Source organism: Mustela lutreola, chromosome X, assembly GCF_030435805.1.
Source record: "Mustela lutreola isolate mMusLut2 chromosome X, mMusLut2.pri, whole genome shotgun sequence".
Classification (NCBI taxonomy): domain Eukaryota; kingdom Metazoa; phylum Chordata; class Mammalia; order Carnivora; family Mustelidae; genus Mustela; species Mustela lutreola.
The window spans coordinates 32,547,712-32,566,254 of NC_081308.1; positions in this window are offsets into that span (position 1 = coordinate 32,547,712).

Here is an 18,543-nt window from a genome sequence, read left to right on the forward strand (position 1 = left end):
CAGTGGGTTAAGCCGCTGCCTTCGGCTCAAGTCATGATCTCAGGGTCCTGGGATCGAGGCCCGCATCAGGCTCTCTGCTCAGCAGGGAGCCTGCTTCCCTCTCTCTCTCTCTCTGCCTGCCTCTCCATCTACTTGTGATTTCTCTCTGTCAAATAAATAAATAAAATCTTTAAATAAATAAATAAATAAATAGCCATCATTTAAGCACTGATACCCATATGTCCAGTGGCTGTATTTTAGGACAGCACAAGTCTATACCTTCTTCAGTTGGATTGGGATAATAGAAGGCATGGACCGATGAACACATGTTCCAGTGACATAAAATTGTCAATCGATTATCCTTTAAGATTAATATTTCAAACTTGTTACCAAAGGAAAAGAAATGAGATATGGAAAAGAACATTTGTAGTAATAATAATCAAACAAAAACAATCACTGAGGGCTAGTAGGTGTTTTTTTCTTAATTGAGGTTTAATTTACATATAACATATTAGTTTTGGGTATACAGTGTAATGATTCAATATATGTATATATTGTGCAATGATCACAATAAGTCTAGTTAACATCCCTCACCATACATAGTTAATTTTTTTTTTCTGATGAGAACTTTTAAGATCTACTTTCTTAGTAACTTTCAAATAAGTAATAGTATTAACGGTAGTCACCATGCTGTACATTACATCCCTAAGACTTATTTATTTTATAACTGGAAACTTGTACATTTTGAGTCCCTTCACCCATTTTACCCACCCCTACCTACCCCAGCTTCTGGCAGCCACCAGTATCTTCTCTGTATCTAATGAGCTCAGTTTACTGGTTTTTTTGTTTGTTTATTTGTTTTAGATTCTACCTGTAAGTGAGATCGCATGGTATTTGTCTTTCTCTGTTTCACTTATTTCACTTAGCATGGTGCCCTCAAAGTCCATCCATGTTGTCACAAATGGCAAGATCTCCTTCTTTTTTATGACTGAATAATATCCCATTGTGTATGTATATGTGTGTGTATTTATATATGTATATATATATAAATTGTTACATACATATACACACACATACATACATACATATACATATATGTAGTTTTTATACATATTACCACAATTTCTTTATCCACTCATCTGTTAGTGGACACAGGCTGTCACTGTCTTGGCTATTGTAAATAATGCTGTAAATGAACATGGGCATGCATATATCTTTTTAAGTTAGTGTTTTCATTTCCTTTGGATAAATACCCAGAAGTGAAATTGCTGGATCATATGGTAGCTTTATTAGCAGTTTTTTGTGAAACCTCAATACTCTTTTCTACTAATTTACTTTCCTACACAACAGTGCATGAGCATTCCCATTTCTCTGCATCTTTGCCAACACTTGTTATATTTCTTGTCTTTTTGCTAATAGCCACTCTTAACAAGTGTGAGGTGATATCTTGTTGTGCATTTCCCTGACATTTGCATCTCCCTGAAGATTAATGATGTTGAACACTTTTTCCATATACTTCTGGCTATCTGTATGTCTTTTTTGGAAAAATGTCTATTCAGATCCTCTGCCCAATTTTAAATTAGATTTTTTTTTTTTTTTGCTATTCAGTTCTATGAGTTCTTTATATATTTTAGATATTAGTCTCTGATCAGATATGTAATTTGAAAATATTTTCTCCAATTTAGTAGGTTGGTTTTCATTCTGTTGAGGGTTTGCTTTGCTATGTAGAAGCTGTTTAGTTTGGTATATACAGTGGAATATTATTGAGCTGTAAAAAAGAATGAAATCTTGGCATCTGCAACAACATGGCTAGAACTAGAGAATATAATGCTAAGTGAAATAAGTGAGTCAGATAAAGACAAATACCATATGATCTCACTCATATGTGGAATTCAAGAAACAAACAAAAAAATGAGCAAACGGGGGACAGAGAAAGAGAAGGGGGGAAAACCAAGAAACAGACTTAAGTACAGAGAACAAACTGATGGTTACCAGAGGGGAGATGGGTGAGGATGGGTGAAATAGGGATGGATATTAAAGAGTACACTTTTCATTATGATAAAAAATTGATTAAATAATTTAAAAATCAAGTTAAAAATTTTTCCAAAAATTAAAAAAAATGGATTTAATTATTTTTATTTGCCACTGTACTAAATTTGTAGGTGTTTTAGAAAAGAAGGAATTTAAGTTAGACTCAAACAAATTGATGCTTGTTTGAGACCTATTTAATAGAAGACTTCCTCCTCCTGGCCCACTGTCTACCCCTACTGCTTAAATGACAAGGGTGCAGTGAGCCAGCTGTGATCTGTGACTTCCCAGTAAGCACTCAGCGATGGTGTAAGAGAAGAGATGGTCCTATATCTGTCACATGTTTATCTTCATCCTTAGTGAGTCATATTTAATCATTCTTCAAAAAAGTAAGAAATTGGGGCACCTGGCTGGTTCAGTCAGTAGAGCATGGGACACTCACTCTTGGGGTTGCATGTTCAAACCCCACACTGGAGGTAGAATTACAAAAAAAAAAAAAAAAGGAACAAGTAGATCACAGTACAATTCCCTTTATATATCATTATTTTGCTTTCAGTGAACCCATTAACTAGCTCCATTGTAGGTAGATTTTGTCTATTCATAAATGTAAATTCTACGCTTTTGAACTCCATGGTAGTTTTCATAATAGCCAAGATATGGAAATAACTCAAATATCCATTGACAGGTGAATGGAAAAGGAAAATGTGGTATATATCTACAGTGGAATATTATTTGGTTTTAAGAAAAGAACACAATCTTGTCATTTGTGAAAACATAAATGAACCTGTAGGACATTACGCTAGATGAAATAAACCAGTCACCAAAGGACAAATACTGCATGATTCCACTTATATGGTACTTGAAATAGTTAAATCCACAGAGACAGATTATAGAATGGTAGTAATGAGGATCCAGGGAAAGGGGAAATGGACAGTTGTTGTTATTTGTTATGAAGTTTCAGTTATGCAAAGTGAATTAGTTCTTGGTATATCCTGTGCAGCGTAGTGCCTATAGACAACAATACTATATTGTATGGTTAGAAATTCAAGAGGGTAGATCTCATGTTAAGTGTTCTTATCACACATAAAAAGAGAGAGACACACACACAAGGAAACTTGTGATGGATGTTTGTTACCTTGGCTGTGGTTATAACGGTATCAGAGGTGCTTGCATATGTCCAAACCCCTCAAATTGTACACATTGAATATATGCAGTTTTTGAATATCAATTCTAACTCAATAAACCTGTTTAAAAAATTCAGCTCAGTGAAATTCTAAACTGTTTTTCTAGCTTTTTGTTTATGTGGTAAATGTACAACTTTCTGGCAGGTAACTTGAAATACAGAGTTAGCTAAGGATATAGGAAAAGCTATTTGAGAGGCAGCATAGACATTGTAAAAGTTTCTGCTTATTGTTCACATTTTTTTCCCAAGTTTATTTCCATAAGAAAAATCAGGGAAGGCTTTCTATGGTGGAAAAGTGTGACACTCTTGCCATATGTTGAACAATTAAAAGTTATGTCTTCTCTAGAAAGATATGTTTGAAACATGAATAATGGTGGGGAGAGAGTTGATAGATTCATGTCCCCCCCAAATAAAGGAATAATGGAAGGGTATCTAAGCTAAGGTTCTTCCACTCTTTTGGTTGTATTAAAGATAAGATATAAGCAACCAGGTTTTTGTCTAAAAATTCTCTACATTAATGTTATTGGGTATACTTTGGAAGTAGATGAAATTCATGAAGTGAATTATCATTGCAAACTCAGAATTTTTCATCCCTATCTCTACCTAAATTCTGCACAGAAGCCTCTCTACTAAAGAGTCCGACTGACAGAAGTGAAATGCTAAAAAAGGAAGAAAATTCGGTTGCAAAAATCAACTATGTAATAAACACTAACCGTTTTCTCAGAAATATGACAGTAAGAACTCCCTGTATTTTGGGTAATCACATACATAATAAGAGGGAAAATGAGCAAAGCTCTTTACAAGCCAAACCCATTTCCTGAGGGGCATATACACTGACTAATATTAGGATTTAAAAATGAAAGATTTCTGGCTTTTTATTTTGTGCAAGCAGAAAATGAACAGAGGGGTAAAACAAAAATAGGGATAATTGGAAGTTATTGAGAAATTGGTGGGTATGATGGGGAATATATTATGCTTGACAATGGAACTTCCCAAGAAACCTGTGATTTTGCAGTGGAAGTCTCATTCCCGCCCTCCTCCCCACAGTTCCCGGTGTTCGTGTGAGATGATGCCACAGTCCTCTGGAGAGACCAGATCCTCTCCCCGACTTACTGCTGCTTTCATTCTGGCTGTTTGGAGATATGTTCCTATTGCTGCAGTGATCTCAAGATGCATCGGGAATGTTGATTTTTCCATGTGTTCTTTCAAACTGGCCATTTCTCTGGCAGTCTGTTTCAGCGAATGTAGTAAGAACGAATTGTATTCTCCAAACACAAGGAAATAAAATCACAGCTGGGCATTCTCTCAGCAGCAGGCATCTCATCGTGAGCACTCCCGTACTGTCTGGCTGATTGTGCCCCGAACTGCCAGAATGCAGAGAAACTTCTGTCACAGAGATCACTGTGAATTGGAAAGAGAGGACTTCTGTGATCTCAACTGAGAGGACTTGGAGATGAAGCTCTGCACGGCCCTCAAAGCCTCCTTTCCTGGACTTAACCTTGCTTGGAGTCTGAGTTGGTGGCACGTTTCCCTTTATTCTCTTCCCTTAGGAAACAGTGACATTTTCCTCCCTTGCTACTGTGAAAACACAGGTGCATGGGGTGTTTACTGGCTCCCTTCAGTCAGACACATATGCAGCACTACAGCATGCAGGTGGGTTATTTTGAGAGAGGCACAGGAAGATTCTCTTTCGCCCAAATAAATGTCTCTATTTTATTTTAATCTAATGAGTCGAATGAGGTAAGATAGTTGGACAGAGTAAAGTGGCAGTGTTACAGTCGTGATCTGTTTGCCCTCCATAAGTCCAATCCCATGAGTCATGTGAGCCTGACTAAATGGCAGACACACTCTCTTGCTGGAGACCAAGAGCATCTGGCATTTTGAACAGGAATGCGAGCGGTAGAGCAAGATATGCCATAGGGAGGGTGGGTGACATTACGAACATAGCAAATAACAGTTATCTGAGTGGGCTTGCCACCCTAGCAAGACGTGATCGCCCTTCCTTCTGTCATGCCTACTTCCAGACTTTCGCTCATGTCTTTACTGTACTCAGCCAAGGTGAACTCCCAGGTCAGGCCCAAGATGTTCTGTTACTAAACTGTTTTCACAACAAGCGGCTTAACCCATAACAAGGTAGTACTGGATCATAACCATAAATACAAAACAAATATCTATGAGTCCATACTAAAATAAATAAATGATTAATAAATAAACTGGGGAAAAGAGACAAAACTCCCCCCCAGAGAAAAATTCTAAATAATTTTAAGTAGATACTCCACTCTCAGGGAGGTGGAGCATCACTCTCACTTCTTAAGTGTGGGCTGCTCATGGTGACTTCCTTCTCAAATGTACTGTGATGGGAAGGGGAGAAAAAGAGTACCTTTACCATGGAGAAATACATCAGCCAGGTGATCAAGGTCAACATCAACAGTGATAAATCATGCTGATAGCATGTACCCTGGATAGGATGTGTGAGAAAGACACTTCACCTCTATGATCTTCCTCCCCAAAATTCCTACTCCTAGTCTAATCATGAGAAGAACATCAGATATATCCCAATTGAGGGGTATTCTATGAAATACCTGGCCACTATTTCTAAAACCTGTCAAGTTCATCAAAAACAAGAAAAGTCTGAGAAACTGTCATAACTAAGAGGAGGTTAAGGAGACATGATAACTAAATGTAATGTCGTATCCTGGATATGATCCTAGAATAGAAAAAAGAACCATAGGTGAAAACTAAGGAATTCTAAATAAAGTATATGCTTTAGATATAATGTACCAATATTAGTTCATTAATTGTGACAAGTGTACCATATTAATGTCAGATGTTAATAATGGGGGAATTGGGTATAAAGTATATGGGAGCTCTGGAAATCTAAATCTAAATTTTGTTTTTCTGTAAATCTAAATTTTTCCTAACAGATTATTTTTTAAAGAGGATTAAGGTTCCCAAGAACACACAGCTTTACATATGTAAAGTGGAATTCAAATGTTGGTTTTTCTGTACAGAATTCTGTACTCTTTATTACACCACCCTGCCTCATTTCACAAGTCTCTCTAGGGACTATACTATACTAGAGGATGTGTACAGTAGTATACTATACTATGTGTAGCCATTTTTAGTTTTCCAAAATATCCTCATTTTATTTTATTTTATTTTTAAGATTTTATTTGAGAGTGAAAGAGAGAGAGAGCATGAGCAGGGGTGAGGGGCAAAGGGAGAGGGAAGAGGGACAAGAAGACTCCCCACTGAGCAGGGAGCCCCACTCTGGGCTCGATTCAAGGACCCTAGGATCATGACCTGAGCCAAAGGCCGATGCTTAAATGGCTAAGCCACCCGGGTACCCCAAAATATCCTCATTTTGAGTGAAACAAAAGAAGGAAAGTAACAACTCCTGTCTGGTTCTGCATTTAAGGGTGGAGAGGGGCATAAAGAGGAATTAACATTAAGAAAACAATTGAGTGGGCGCCTGGGTGGCTCAGTGGGTTAAGCCGCTGCCTTCCGCTCAGGTCATGATCTCAGGGTCCTGGGATCGAGTCCCACGTCGGGCTCTCTGCTCAGCGGGGAGCCTGCTTCCCTCTCTCTCTCTGCCTGCCTCTCCATCTACTTGTGATTTCTCTCTGTCAAATAAATAAATAAAATCTTTAAAAAAAAGAAAAGAAAAGAATTGAGTAAGTGTCGAAGACTCCCCAATGTGTTTCCATGTGTTATATTCTCTAATTCTGATAACAATACATGGATATTTTTGTCAAAGACTCTGTCAACTGCCAACTAACAGAAAACTCAACTTCTTTTATTCTTGTCCTCTCTCCCATGACATTGGCTTCTTTACCCATTCTACTTGCCTTATGAATATGGGATGGCTGATCTGTGCCAGGCTCTTGTCCATTTAATAGGCAGGAGCAAGGAGTTATGAAGCCAAGGGGAGGCACCTATATCAGAAAAGTAAAGTATTTCCCCACACACTACTACTTATAGCTTATTGACCAGAACCGTATGAAAAGGGAACCTCTCATCACGAAGAGATCCTGGAGAAGCAAATATTTAGACTGAACATGCTGCCTGAACAACACAATAGTTCTCCTAGTAAATCATAATAGAGAATAGATTGGTAGACACCCAACAGATATTGCCCTTCTTCCTATTGTATATATGAAGAATTTTATAAGAATTTTTTTGTATGAAAATTTTGTAAGATATATAAGTTACCTTCCCAGGTCATAGATAACAAGTGTAAGAGATGAAATTTAACATAGAGCTGACTAGTTGAAAACATTTCCTTTTTCCTTCAAGCAAGACTGGGAGAGCAAAAAAATCTACCTATTCCTTTTTACCTAATTATCGCTTCTCAAAACCTAAAGAATAGGTTACTTACTTAAAAATGACATTATTGGTGGAAAAGCCATATTAGCACATGATCTTACAGATTTCTACCTTTGATTTAATTTTTTTTAATTTTTAATTTTAATTCAATTTACTTAACATACAGTGTTTTATTAGTTTCAGGGTAGAATTTAGTGACTCATCAGTTGCATATAACACCCAGTGCTCATTCTATCAAGTGCCCTCCTTAATGTCCATCACCCAGTTACCCCATCTCCCTACCCATCTCCCCTCCAGCAAACCTGTCTGTTCTCTATAGTTAAGAGTCACTTATGGTTTGCCTCCCTCCCTATTTTTATCTTATTTTATTTTTCCTTCCCTTCCCCTACGTTCACTTTTTTGTTTCCTAAATTCCACATGAGTGAAATCATATGGTATTTTTCTTTCTCTGACTTACTTAGTTCATTTAATATAATACCCTGTAGTTGCATCCATGTTGTTGCAAATGGCAAGATTTCATTCTTTTTAATGTCTGAGTAATATTCCATTGTTCTCTGTGTGCGTGTGTGTGTGTGTGTGTGTACACCCCACATCTTCTTTATCCATTCTTCTGTTGGTGGATACTTGGGTTGTTTCTATATCTTGGCTATTGTAAATAGTGCTACAATAAACATAGGGCTGCATACATTTTTTTTTTGCATACATCTTTTTGATTTAGTGTTTTCATTTTCTTTGGGTAAATAGCCAGCAGTGGGAATACCGGATCGTATAGTATTTCCATTTTTAATTTTTTGAGAAACCTCCATATTGTTTTTCACAGTGCTTGCACTGATTTACATTCCCACCAGTAGCACATGAGGGTTCCCTTTTCTCTACATCCTTGCCAACACTTGGTAGTTCTCATCTTTTTTCATACTAGCTATTCTGACTCGTTTCAGGTAATGTTTCATTGTGGTTTTAATGTGCATTTCCCTAATGATTAGTGGTATTGAGTATCTTTTTGTGTGTCTGTTGGCCATCTCTGTGCCTTCTGTAGGAAAATGTCTGTTCAGATCCTCTGCCCATTCTTTCATTGGGTTGTTTTTCTTCTGTTGTTGAGCTCTTTATATATTTTGGATACTAACCCCTTATCAGATTAATTATCTGAAAATATATTATCCCATTTGATAGGTTGCCTTTTCATTTTCTTGGCAGTTTCTTTTGCTTTGCAAAACCTTTTTTTTTTTTCAGTTTATTTATTTATTTTTAAGAAATTTCTACACCCAATGTGGGGCTCAAACTCATGACCCCAAGATCAAGAGTCACTTCTGACTGAGCCAGCCAGGTGCCTCCAAAAGCTTTTTATTTTGATGTAGTCCTAATAGTTTATTTTTACTTCTGTTTCCTGGTCTCAGGAGACATACCCATAAATATGTATATCTTAGGAGTTTAAGGCCAATGTGCAAGAGATTATTACCTATGTTGTCTTTTAAGCATCTTATGGTTTTGGGTCTCACATTCAAGTCTTTAATCCACCTTGAGTTAATTTTTGTATATACTGTAAGATAGTGGTCCAAGTTTTATTCTTTTGTGTATGGCTATCCAATTTTCCCAACACCATTTATTGAAGAGACTGTCTTCTTCCTATTGTATATTCTTGCCTCCTTTTTCATAAATTAATTGACTAAATAACTCTGGGTTTATTAATAGGATCTCTGTTTTGTTCCAATGATCTATATGTTTCTACTTGTGCCAGTACCATACTGTGTAGATGACCATAGCATTGTAGTATCTCTTGAAATCTGGGACTGTGATGCCTCCAGCTTTGATCTTCTTTCTCAAGATTGCTTTGGCTCTTCAGGATTTTTTGTGGTTCCATACAAATTTTAGAATTATTTGTTATATTTCTGTGAAGAATCCTATTGACATTTTGATAGGGATTGTACAGACTCCAGATTGCTTTTGGTAGTATGAATATTTTAATAATATTCTTCCAATCTATGAGCATGGCATACCTTTCCATTTGTATCATCTTCAGTATCTTTCATCAGTGCCTTATAGTTATTAGACTATAGGTCTTTCACCACTGTGGTTAAATCTATTCTTAGGTATTTTGTTCTTTTTGGTGCAATTGCAAATGGAACAGTTTTCTTAATTTCTCTTTCTGCTAATTTGTTGTTAGTGTATAGAAATACAGCAGATTTCTATATATTAATTTTGTATCTTGCAGATTTACTGAATTCATTTATTCTAATAGTTTTTTGGTAAAGTCATTAGGGTTTTCTAAATATAGTATCATGTTATTGCAAATAATGACAGTTTTAATACTTTCTTAACAATTTGCATGCCTTCAATTTCTTGTCTGATTGTTGCAGTTACGATTTCTAGTACTATTTTGAATAAAAGTGGTGAAAGTGGACATTTTTTCTTGTTTCTGATTGTGGAGGAAAAGCTTTCAGTTTTTCAGCATTGAGTATGATGCCACTTATGGGTTTGTGAGTTTGCCATTTATGGCCTTTATCATGCTGGGGTATGTTCCCTCTAAACTCACTTTGTTGAGGGTTTTTAGCATGAATGGATATGAGTGAGTACATCATTTGTGTTTTGTCAAATACTTTCTGTGCATTTATTGAGATGATCATATGGTTTCATCTTTCCTTTTGCTACTATGATGAATCATATTGATTGATTTTCAAATACTGAAACCACCCTTATATACCTGTAATAAACCTAACTTGATTGTGGTGAATGATCCTTTTAATTTATTGTTGAATGTGGTTTGCTAATATTTTGTTGAGGATTTTTTCATCTATGTTCATCATGAGTATTAGACTGTACCATTTTGATTGTTTTGTTTTATACTGTTTTTGTCTAGTTTTGGTATCAGGGTAATGCCAGTTTCATAGAATGAATTTAGAAGTTTTCTTTCCTCTCCTACTTTTTGTAGTAATTTGAAAAGAATTCCACCATACATTTTTTAAATGTATGGTAGAATTCAGCTATGAAGCCATCTGGTCCTGGATTTCTGTTTGTTGGGAGTTTTTTGATTATCAATTCAATTCCCATTTTTTTTTATTTAAAAATCACTTTTTCACATTTGTGTTTTTCAAAAACCACATTGGTAAATGTCCAATTAACTAATTCCTTTAATATATTAGTTCCTACCAGCTGTCCTATAGAATTCTGATTCTCCTGAGGTTACATATACTTTATTTGATTTGTCAACATAATGTGTCCTTTTTACAGTTCATCCTTTGTACAGGTCATCTGTAAGCTTTTTCTACTTCCCACTTTCTCCCCTCCCTTCCTATTTCAAATTTTGTTAATTATGATATATGTAAATTCAGAAAATATAATAGTTAAATCCTATTTTGGCATGCTTTTTCAAAACATTGCTTTAATCTTAGATATACAATTATACAAATTCATCAAACCTTTTTTCTGAAGTTTTCCTAATCATCCCTAGTTGGCTGAAGCTTATACTTTAGGTTATTCCTCAGGAAAAGCTCATAGAAATTATGTTATCTAGGTCACTGAATGTATAAAACTCTTTGTCTATAATCTTTATATCTGAGGGACAGCTTGTATGGAAGCAAAATTATTGACTCAAACTTTCCTTTAGAAGTATGTCATAGTCTTAGTTCAGTGTCTTCTGTCATTTAATTGTCCTGCTAAAAAACATAGCAACCCAGTTTTCTTTTATTTCCAACCCAGTTTTCTTTACCTTTGCATTTTACCCGGATGGCCAAATAATTATTTCCTCATCCCTAATACTTCATGATTTTACCAGGAAATGTCTTGAGATTTAGTCCTGAATCATTTTTCATCAGGTACGTGGTATTGCCATTCAAATGTATATTAAAATCTCTTTTTATTTCATGAGTATTTCCTTAAATAATAGTTTGGAATATTTGTTGCATTGTTTCAATCTTCTTTGAGGACTCAAATTATGTATATATTGCACTATTTTCTGCCTAATTTTTATAGTTTTGTGAGGTTTTTTTACATTGGATTTGAAGAGAGTTTTTCTCAGAAATCAAAGATGACTCATCTTTGGAAAATATGTAAAACACATATGAATCTATAAATCTGCATCAGTGGTTAGAAGAGAAAAATATTGACATCTTTACAGAAGTGGAAAAATGTTTTTACAAAACTCAACATTATTTTGTGATAAAAACAGGGTCAACTAAGAATATAAGGGATCTCCTTAACCTAAAGAAAATTTCTACAAAATTCGTAAAAGAAATGTCATTCAGGAGTGTTCCATTTATTAGTTGTTAGTTTAGAAATAGTTTCATGTTTTATTATAGAAAATTTTAACAATGGAGAAAACAGTATAATGGACATCAGTATTGTTTCATCTATACACCTACCCACTTTCTTTTTTTAAAATATATATATATATATTTATTTATTTATTTGGCAGACACAGAGATCACAAGTAGGCAGAGAGGCTGGCAGAGAGAGGAGGAGAAGCAGGCTCCCTGCTGAGCAGAGAGCCTGATATAGGGCTCAATCCCAGGACCTGAGATCATGACCTGAGCCAAAGGCAGAGGCTTAACCAACTGAGCCACCCAAGCGCCCCTACCTACCTACTTTCTTAACAAACATCCAGCATATCCCCCATCTTACCCTTTTGGGATTATTTTGAACCAGATCCTAGCCATCATGTTATTCCATCTGTAGATATTTCTGAATGTACCTCTAAATAGAAAAGACTCTAAAAACAAGAATATTGGGACGCCTGGGTGGCTCAGTTGGTTAAGCAGCTGCCTTCGGCTCAGGTCATGATCCCAGCGTCCTAGGATCGAGTCCCACATTGCGCTCCTTGCTCAGCAGGGACCCTGCTCCTCCCTCTGCCTCTGCCTGCCATTCTGTCTGCCTGTGCTCGCTCTCCCCCACCCCTCTCTGATAAATAAATAAAAAAATCTTTAAAAAAAATTCTAAAAAAAAAAAAACAAGAATATTATTATCACCCCTGCATAGTAAGTAGAATATCTTGATATACCTTGTCTAGCCTATACATTGCAAAAGGTTATGTCCCTGGCCGTTTTTACTGATAGAATGCCTCTCTTCCCTTTATTTTCTTGCCATATATTTTTTTGGGGAAAAAAAAAAAACCTGAAGGGTTTTTTTTTCTATACTGTTTCACACAATCTGGATTTTGCTAATTGAGTCCCCGTAGTGTAGTTTAACATGCTCCCTTGTCTCTTGTCTTTTATGTAAATTCTTGATTAAATCTAGAACTTTCATTTGATTCTGATTTGCATTTTTAGCAAAACAGCTTCATAAATGGGATGATGTGCTGTTGTTAGAAAGCACAGAATATGTAGTATTCTCTCTGTCATAGTAACAGCCATTGATGGGCTTTGCCTTGTTCCAGTATTTCATTAAGGATTGCAAAATGATCGTGTTCTAATTCAATTATTTTTTTTCATGTATTAGCTGGAATGCTTTTATAAAGAGGTACCTAAAGTTACAGTGAGTTCTGGAAAGGCAAGACTGATGCTTAATACTTTTATTTATTTTCTAAGTGATGAATTTATTCCTTTACATTCCCCAAAGTTGACCAATGAATGTGATGAGGGGTGTGTGTATGTGTGTGTGTGTGTGTGTGTTAGAAAGTGCTGGTGGATCTAAACATTATTTAGAACTTATTTGTTTTCCATTCATTGTCATAATTAATATTATATATGCTCAAAATGTTCCATTTTTGACAAAGTATAATTCTCCTCTGATTGGTTTGACATGATTTACATGCTATTTAATAATCTTCCTATTTTCCAGTATGAACACTTGTTTTGGGCTCACTTTCTACATTTTTATCTCCCAAGTGGATAATCACCCATTTCTATAAGGAGACTTGATTTTATTGTTTTAAATCTTTTTTTTTTTTTTACTTCTGTGTTTACTGATCTTGCTTTTCTTTTATTTCCTCTCTGTTTTGCTGTGCTTTCTGTAGCAGTTATTCTATGTTTCTCGTAATTTCATCTATATTTAAAATATTTTTTATTTGTTTTCTGAATTCTGTTGATTCACATCTCATGGCATGTTATTTTCAGGCTATCACTACCTGTTTTCTGATCAATTGTGGGTTTTTTTTAGTTCTTGTATTTGTACTCCTTGATGTTCCTTCATAACTATAACTGCTATTTCAAGCTTTTGTTTTTGTACTCTCTTTCCTTTCTTTAGTTCTTATCATCAAATTTATTTTTACGTGAGTTTTCCTAATATTTATAGGAACCGAGGTTGCTCTCATTCATCATTCATTCTCTGGTATCTTTGTGTGCAGGAAGAGCTTCCTCATTTCCTGTAGCTTGCATTTACATGGAGCGGATTTTCCTAGACTGCTAGTAGGAGATGAAGCAGGGAATACAGGAATGTGACAGGCCATCATTCCAAGTTCATAGTTCACATCTCCCTCCTCTTTCACTACAGTGTGTGTGTTATAATATGTTAATTTCTATAGCCAGGACTGCTCTGACTCTCAGAGCCCCAGCTAGTTCTGGTGACCTTCTCTCGTGAGCTTCCTAGTCCCCTCCACAGCCCTTTCTTTCACCATGATGCACTTTCAGACACTATTTCTTGTGGTACATCTGCTATCTGCCACCTCTGGCCTCTTGGACACTTTCCAAACCTGTCTCTCTCTCTTTCTTCCCCAGTGGTCTTGAGGTGCTCAATCTCAGTTAGACTCACAGTAGTCTCTGCTCAGATAGGAAGCAACTATCTGCCGGAGAGGTCTGAGATATCCCAACCCTTGGAACCCCTTTCCCCACTCTGCCCTCTCCTCAGTCTTTGTAATACCAGCTTCTGTGTGGCATCACCTTTGCTGTAATCCTTATGTAACTGGAAGTCTGTGAGTTTTCTGTCTCCTAGTTTCACTGAAAATATAGTTTTTAATTTCTCTTTTTTTCCCACCATATGATTTACAGAAGAAAGGAGACATTCCAAAATGAGTTCCTTGATTATAAAACTCTTCATTCTAATGTTTGATTTCCAGACTTTTCTACACAGTTATAAGAGTAGGTATCACTTACTAAGAGCTGCCAAGGGCCAGGCTCAGTGCCATGTCCTAGAGATACACTCAGTAGAACAAACTGGAGGACTAATTGCTGCCATCATCTCGGTGTCAGATGGGGTAACTGAGGTCCAGGAATGTTATATAATTTGCTTAACTTGCCACAGAGAGGATAAGTTCGAAAAGCTGGAATTTAAAACCAATTTCTTTTAAATCTGGAAGCTAAATTCTAATCCCACAAAATGGCTTGCTACATTTCCTGCAGCTTTTAATATTCTAGGATTAAAATGCCTGTGTGCATTTTCTACTGTGCATGTAGTAGTACATCTTATCATGGTTTAATGTGGACCAAGCATAAAGACCCTGATTTATAGACTACACTGAATATGATTTCCTGAGACTTTCACATAATTTCTATTCTACTTGAAATTGGAACTCTGACCTGTGATGTTAACATGAAAAGATAAATATGGTATACACTGCAGTAATATATTAAAATAAAGGGAAATAGCTAATCTTTTCTCCAAAACTTGACAAAAATACTAAGTTAAGGTAAACATAAAAACAAGATATTTTGAACATATTGTACATATTGAAGTCCTAAGATACTATATCAGGATATATATGTTGTCCACCATGATGATTTGTACCTATTGATCTGTCAAAATCTTCATAAATTTGTAATTAGTGTACTACATTCCAAACATAAACCATATCATAACTATACTTTCAAGGATATACATTTGCGTGGTTTAAAACCAAAGTGTGGGGCGCCTGAGTGGCTTAGAGGGTTAAGTCTCTGCCTTCAGCTCAGGTCATGATCTCAGGGTCCTGGGATTGAGACCCGCATGGGGCTCTTTTCTTAGTGGGCAGCCTGCTTCCTCCTTCTCTCTCTCTCTGCCTGCCTCTCTGCCTACTTGTGATCTCTCTCTCTGTCAAATAAATAAATAAAATCTTTAAAAAAAATAAAAAATAAAACCAAAGTGTGGAAGCTAACATTTAACAAACATCTATTATAAGGCAGATGTTATTAAATATATAGATTTATACATATGGAACTGACACTTAGGAATTTATATTTATATATTTATATAATATATAAAAATATTTTTATATATTTATATATTTATATAATATTTATATTTATAAATATATAAAAATATATATTTATATAATTTATATATTTATATAATATATATTTATATAATATATTTATATAATATTTATTTATTTATTTATTTATTTATTTTTATATATTTATATAATATTTATATAATTTATATATTTATATAATATATAAATTTATATATTTATATAATATATAAAAATATTTTTATATATTATATAAATATATAAATATATATTTATATAATATATAAAAATATTTTTATATATTATATAAATATATAAATATAAATTTATATATTAAAATTTAAAATTTAAATTTAAATATTTTTATATATTATATAAATATATTTATAAATATAATATTACAAATAATATAAATAGGGCACCTGGGTGGCTCAGTGGGTTAAAGCCTGTGCATTTGGCTCAGATCATGATCCCAGGGTCCTGTGATCAACCCCCCCCCCATCGGGCTCTCTGCTCAGCAGGGAGCCTGCTTCCCTTCCTCTCTCTCTGCCTGCCTCTCTGCCTACTTGTGATCTCTGTCAAATAAATAAATAAAATCTTTAATAAATAAATAAATTAATATAAATGTATAAATATGCTTATATTTAATATAATATATAAATATTATATTATATATATATTTATGTATATATAACTAGTTTTCTCCTGCTTCTATAACAAATTACCATGAACTTAGTGGCTTAAACAAAACAAAATCCGTCTCTTACAGTTTTGGAGGTCAGAAGTCTGAAATCACTTTCACTGGAACAAAGTCAAGGTGTCTGCAGGCTGATTTTTTTTGGAGGCCTTGAGGGGTTAATCTGTTTCCTTGCCTCTTTCAGCGGTAGTGGCCATCTGCATTTCTTGGCTTGTGGCCCCTGCTGCCATCTTCAATGTGCATCCTATCTCTGCTTCCATCAGCACAAGCTCTTCTCCTCTTTTATAATCAAATCTCCCTCTACCTCCCTTTATATAACACTTGTGATTACATTTAGGATAAACTCCCCATATCAAGATCCTTACCTTAATTACACCTGTAAAGTTCTTTTTGCCATATAAACTCACATTCACAGGTTCTAGAGGTTAAGACCTAGATCCTTTCGGGGCCATTATTTAACCTACTATAAATATACTATAAATACTCTTCAGTTTAATACATGTATGTTATTTTTATGTTATAATTTAATTATACATATTTCTATTTTGTTATATGGCATGAATATGAATATATATATTATACATATATATTTATGTTTCTATGGATCTGTATTACATACCTTTGTAAAAAATATTTTTGGGGGCACCTGGGTGGCTCAGTGGATTAATCCTCTGCTTCTGCTCAGGTCATGATCTCAGGGTCCTGGGATTAAGCCCTGCATCAGGCTCTCTGCTTGGTAGGGAGCCTGCTTCCCCCCTCTCTCTCTGCCTGCTTCTCTGCCTACTTATGATCTCTTTGTCAAATAAATAAATAAAATCTTTTAAAAAAATAGATTTTTTTAATTTAGAGAGCATGAGCAGGGGGGAGGGTCAGAGGAAGAGGGAGAGAATCATTTCCAAAGTCCTTCCTGATTTTCTCGAGGAACTAATGTTTTCAATAAGTAGAAATTGCATCTTACAAAGATATGAACTGAAACAAAAGAAGGAAAAATTAATTTGAAGCTAATTTATACTGAGAAGTTTAATTTTACGCTGAATTCTGATTTTGTGAACACCATCATTTCTGGACTGGAATTATTTAACATATTCAGAAAGTATCCACACTGCTCAAAAGCCGTGGATAACATCTGGTCTTTCTTGTCCTGTTATCTTTCACTTGAGGTCAAAGCCTAAATAAAGACAAAGCTAGAATGGCACAGGATTTCAAAGTCATACACACTTGTATTAGTCAGCTCAGGGCGTCATAGCAAAACACCATAGACTGGATGGCTTAAACAATTGGAATTTGTTTTTCAGTTCTGGAGACTAGAAGTTCAAGATCATGTTGCCAAATGGATGGATTCTGGTGGAAGTAATCTCCTTGGATTGCCAATGGCAATGTTGTTGTGTCATCACATGACCTTTCCTTGGTGTGTGCATGTGGAAAGAGTAGTGGAAGGGAGAGAATCTCTTTCTTTCTCATCTTATAAGGCCATCAAACCTATCAGATTAGAACCTTACCCTTATGATCTCATTGAACTTTACCTACTAAAAGCCCTATTTTGGAGGGCTATTTGGGAATTTTGGAGGAACACAATTCAGTCCATAGCAACATTGGACACTAATATACCCTTTCATAATATTAAGTAATCCACATGACATATTTACATAACTGTGTTTTCAGCTAATATATCCTTTAATTATGATCAAATACATTGAAATGACATCACACACAAATTTATGTTTTTCTTTCTACCATTCATAGTGCATTAGTGGAATAGTGCATTAGTGCATGTGAGTTAAGGAAGGTAATCACCAGTTCTTCTTGCAGCACACTATTACAAAGCTTATGGAGCTCTAAGTAAATAGGAGCAAGAACCATTTCATTTTCATTAGATTGTGAATATTGAGATCCAATTCTTAACAAATGGAAAAAAGTTGAGTTTCTATTCAGACATTTATGACATGAACAGCCTGACTGACTTTGACTGCACAGTAATTTAGAGTATATATTACATTTTAAAGGTAAAGAAATGTACTTCATTTAAATGACATCTGCTAGAAAAAGTGGCACAAGTGTTCAACAAATGTTGGAATTCAGTAAATCTGTGAAAGTGAAGAGGTGGTCAGGTATTCAAAGTAAACATTCATACTTTGAGGGAGACTTCTAGTTTCAGCTCCAACATGTAAAGAAGTTGACCTCATCATTCCTGTTCTTAAATATATGAAAAAGCTGAATAAATTGAAAATTTACAACATT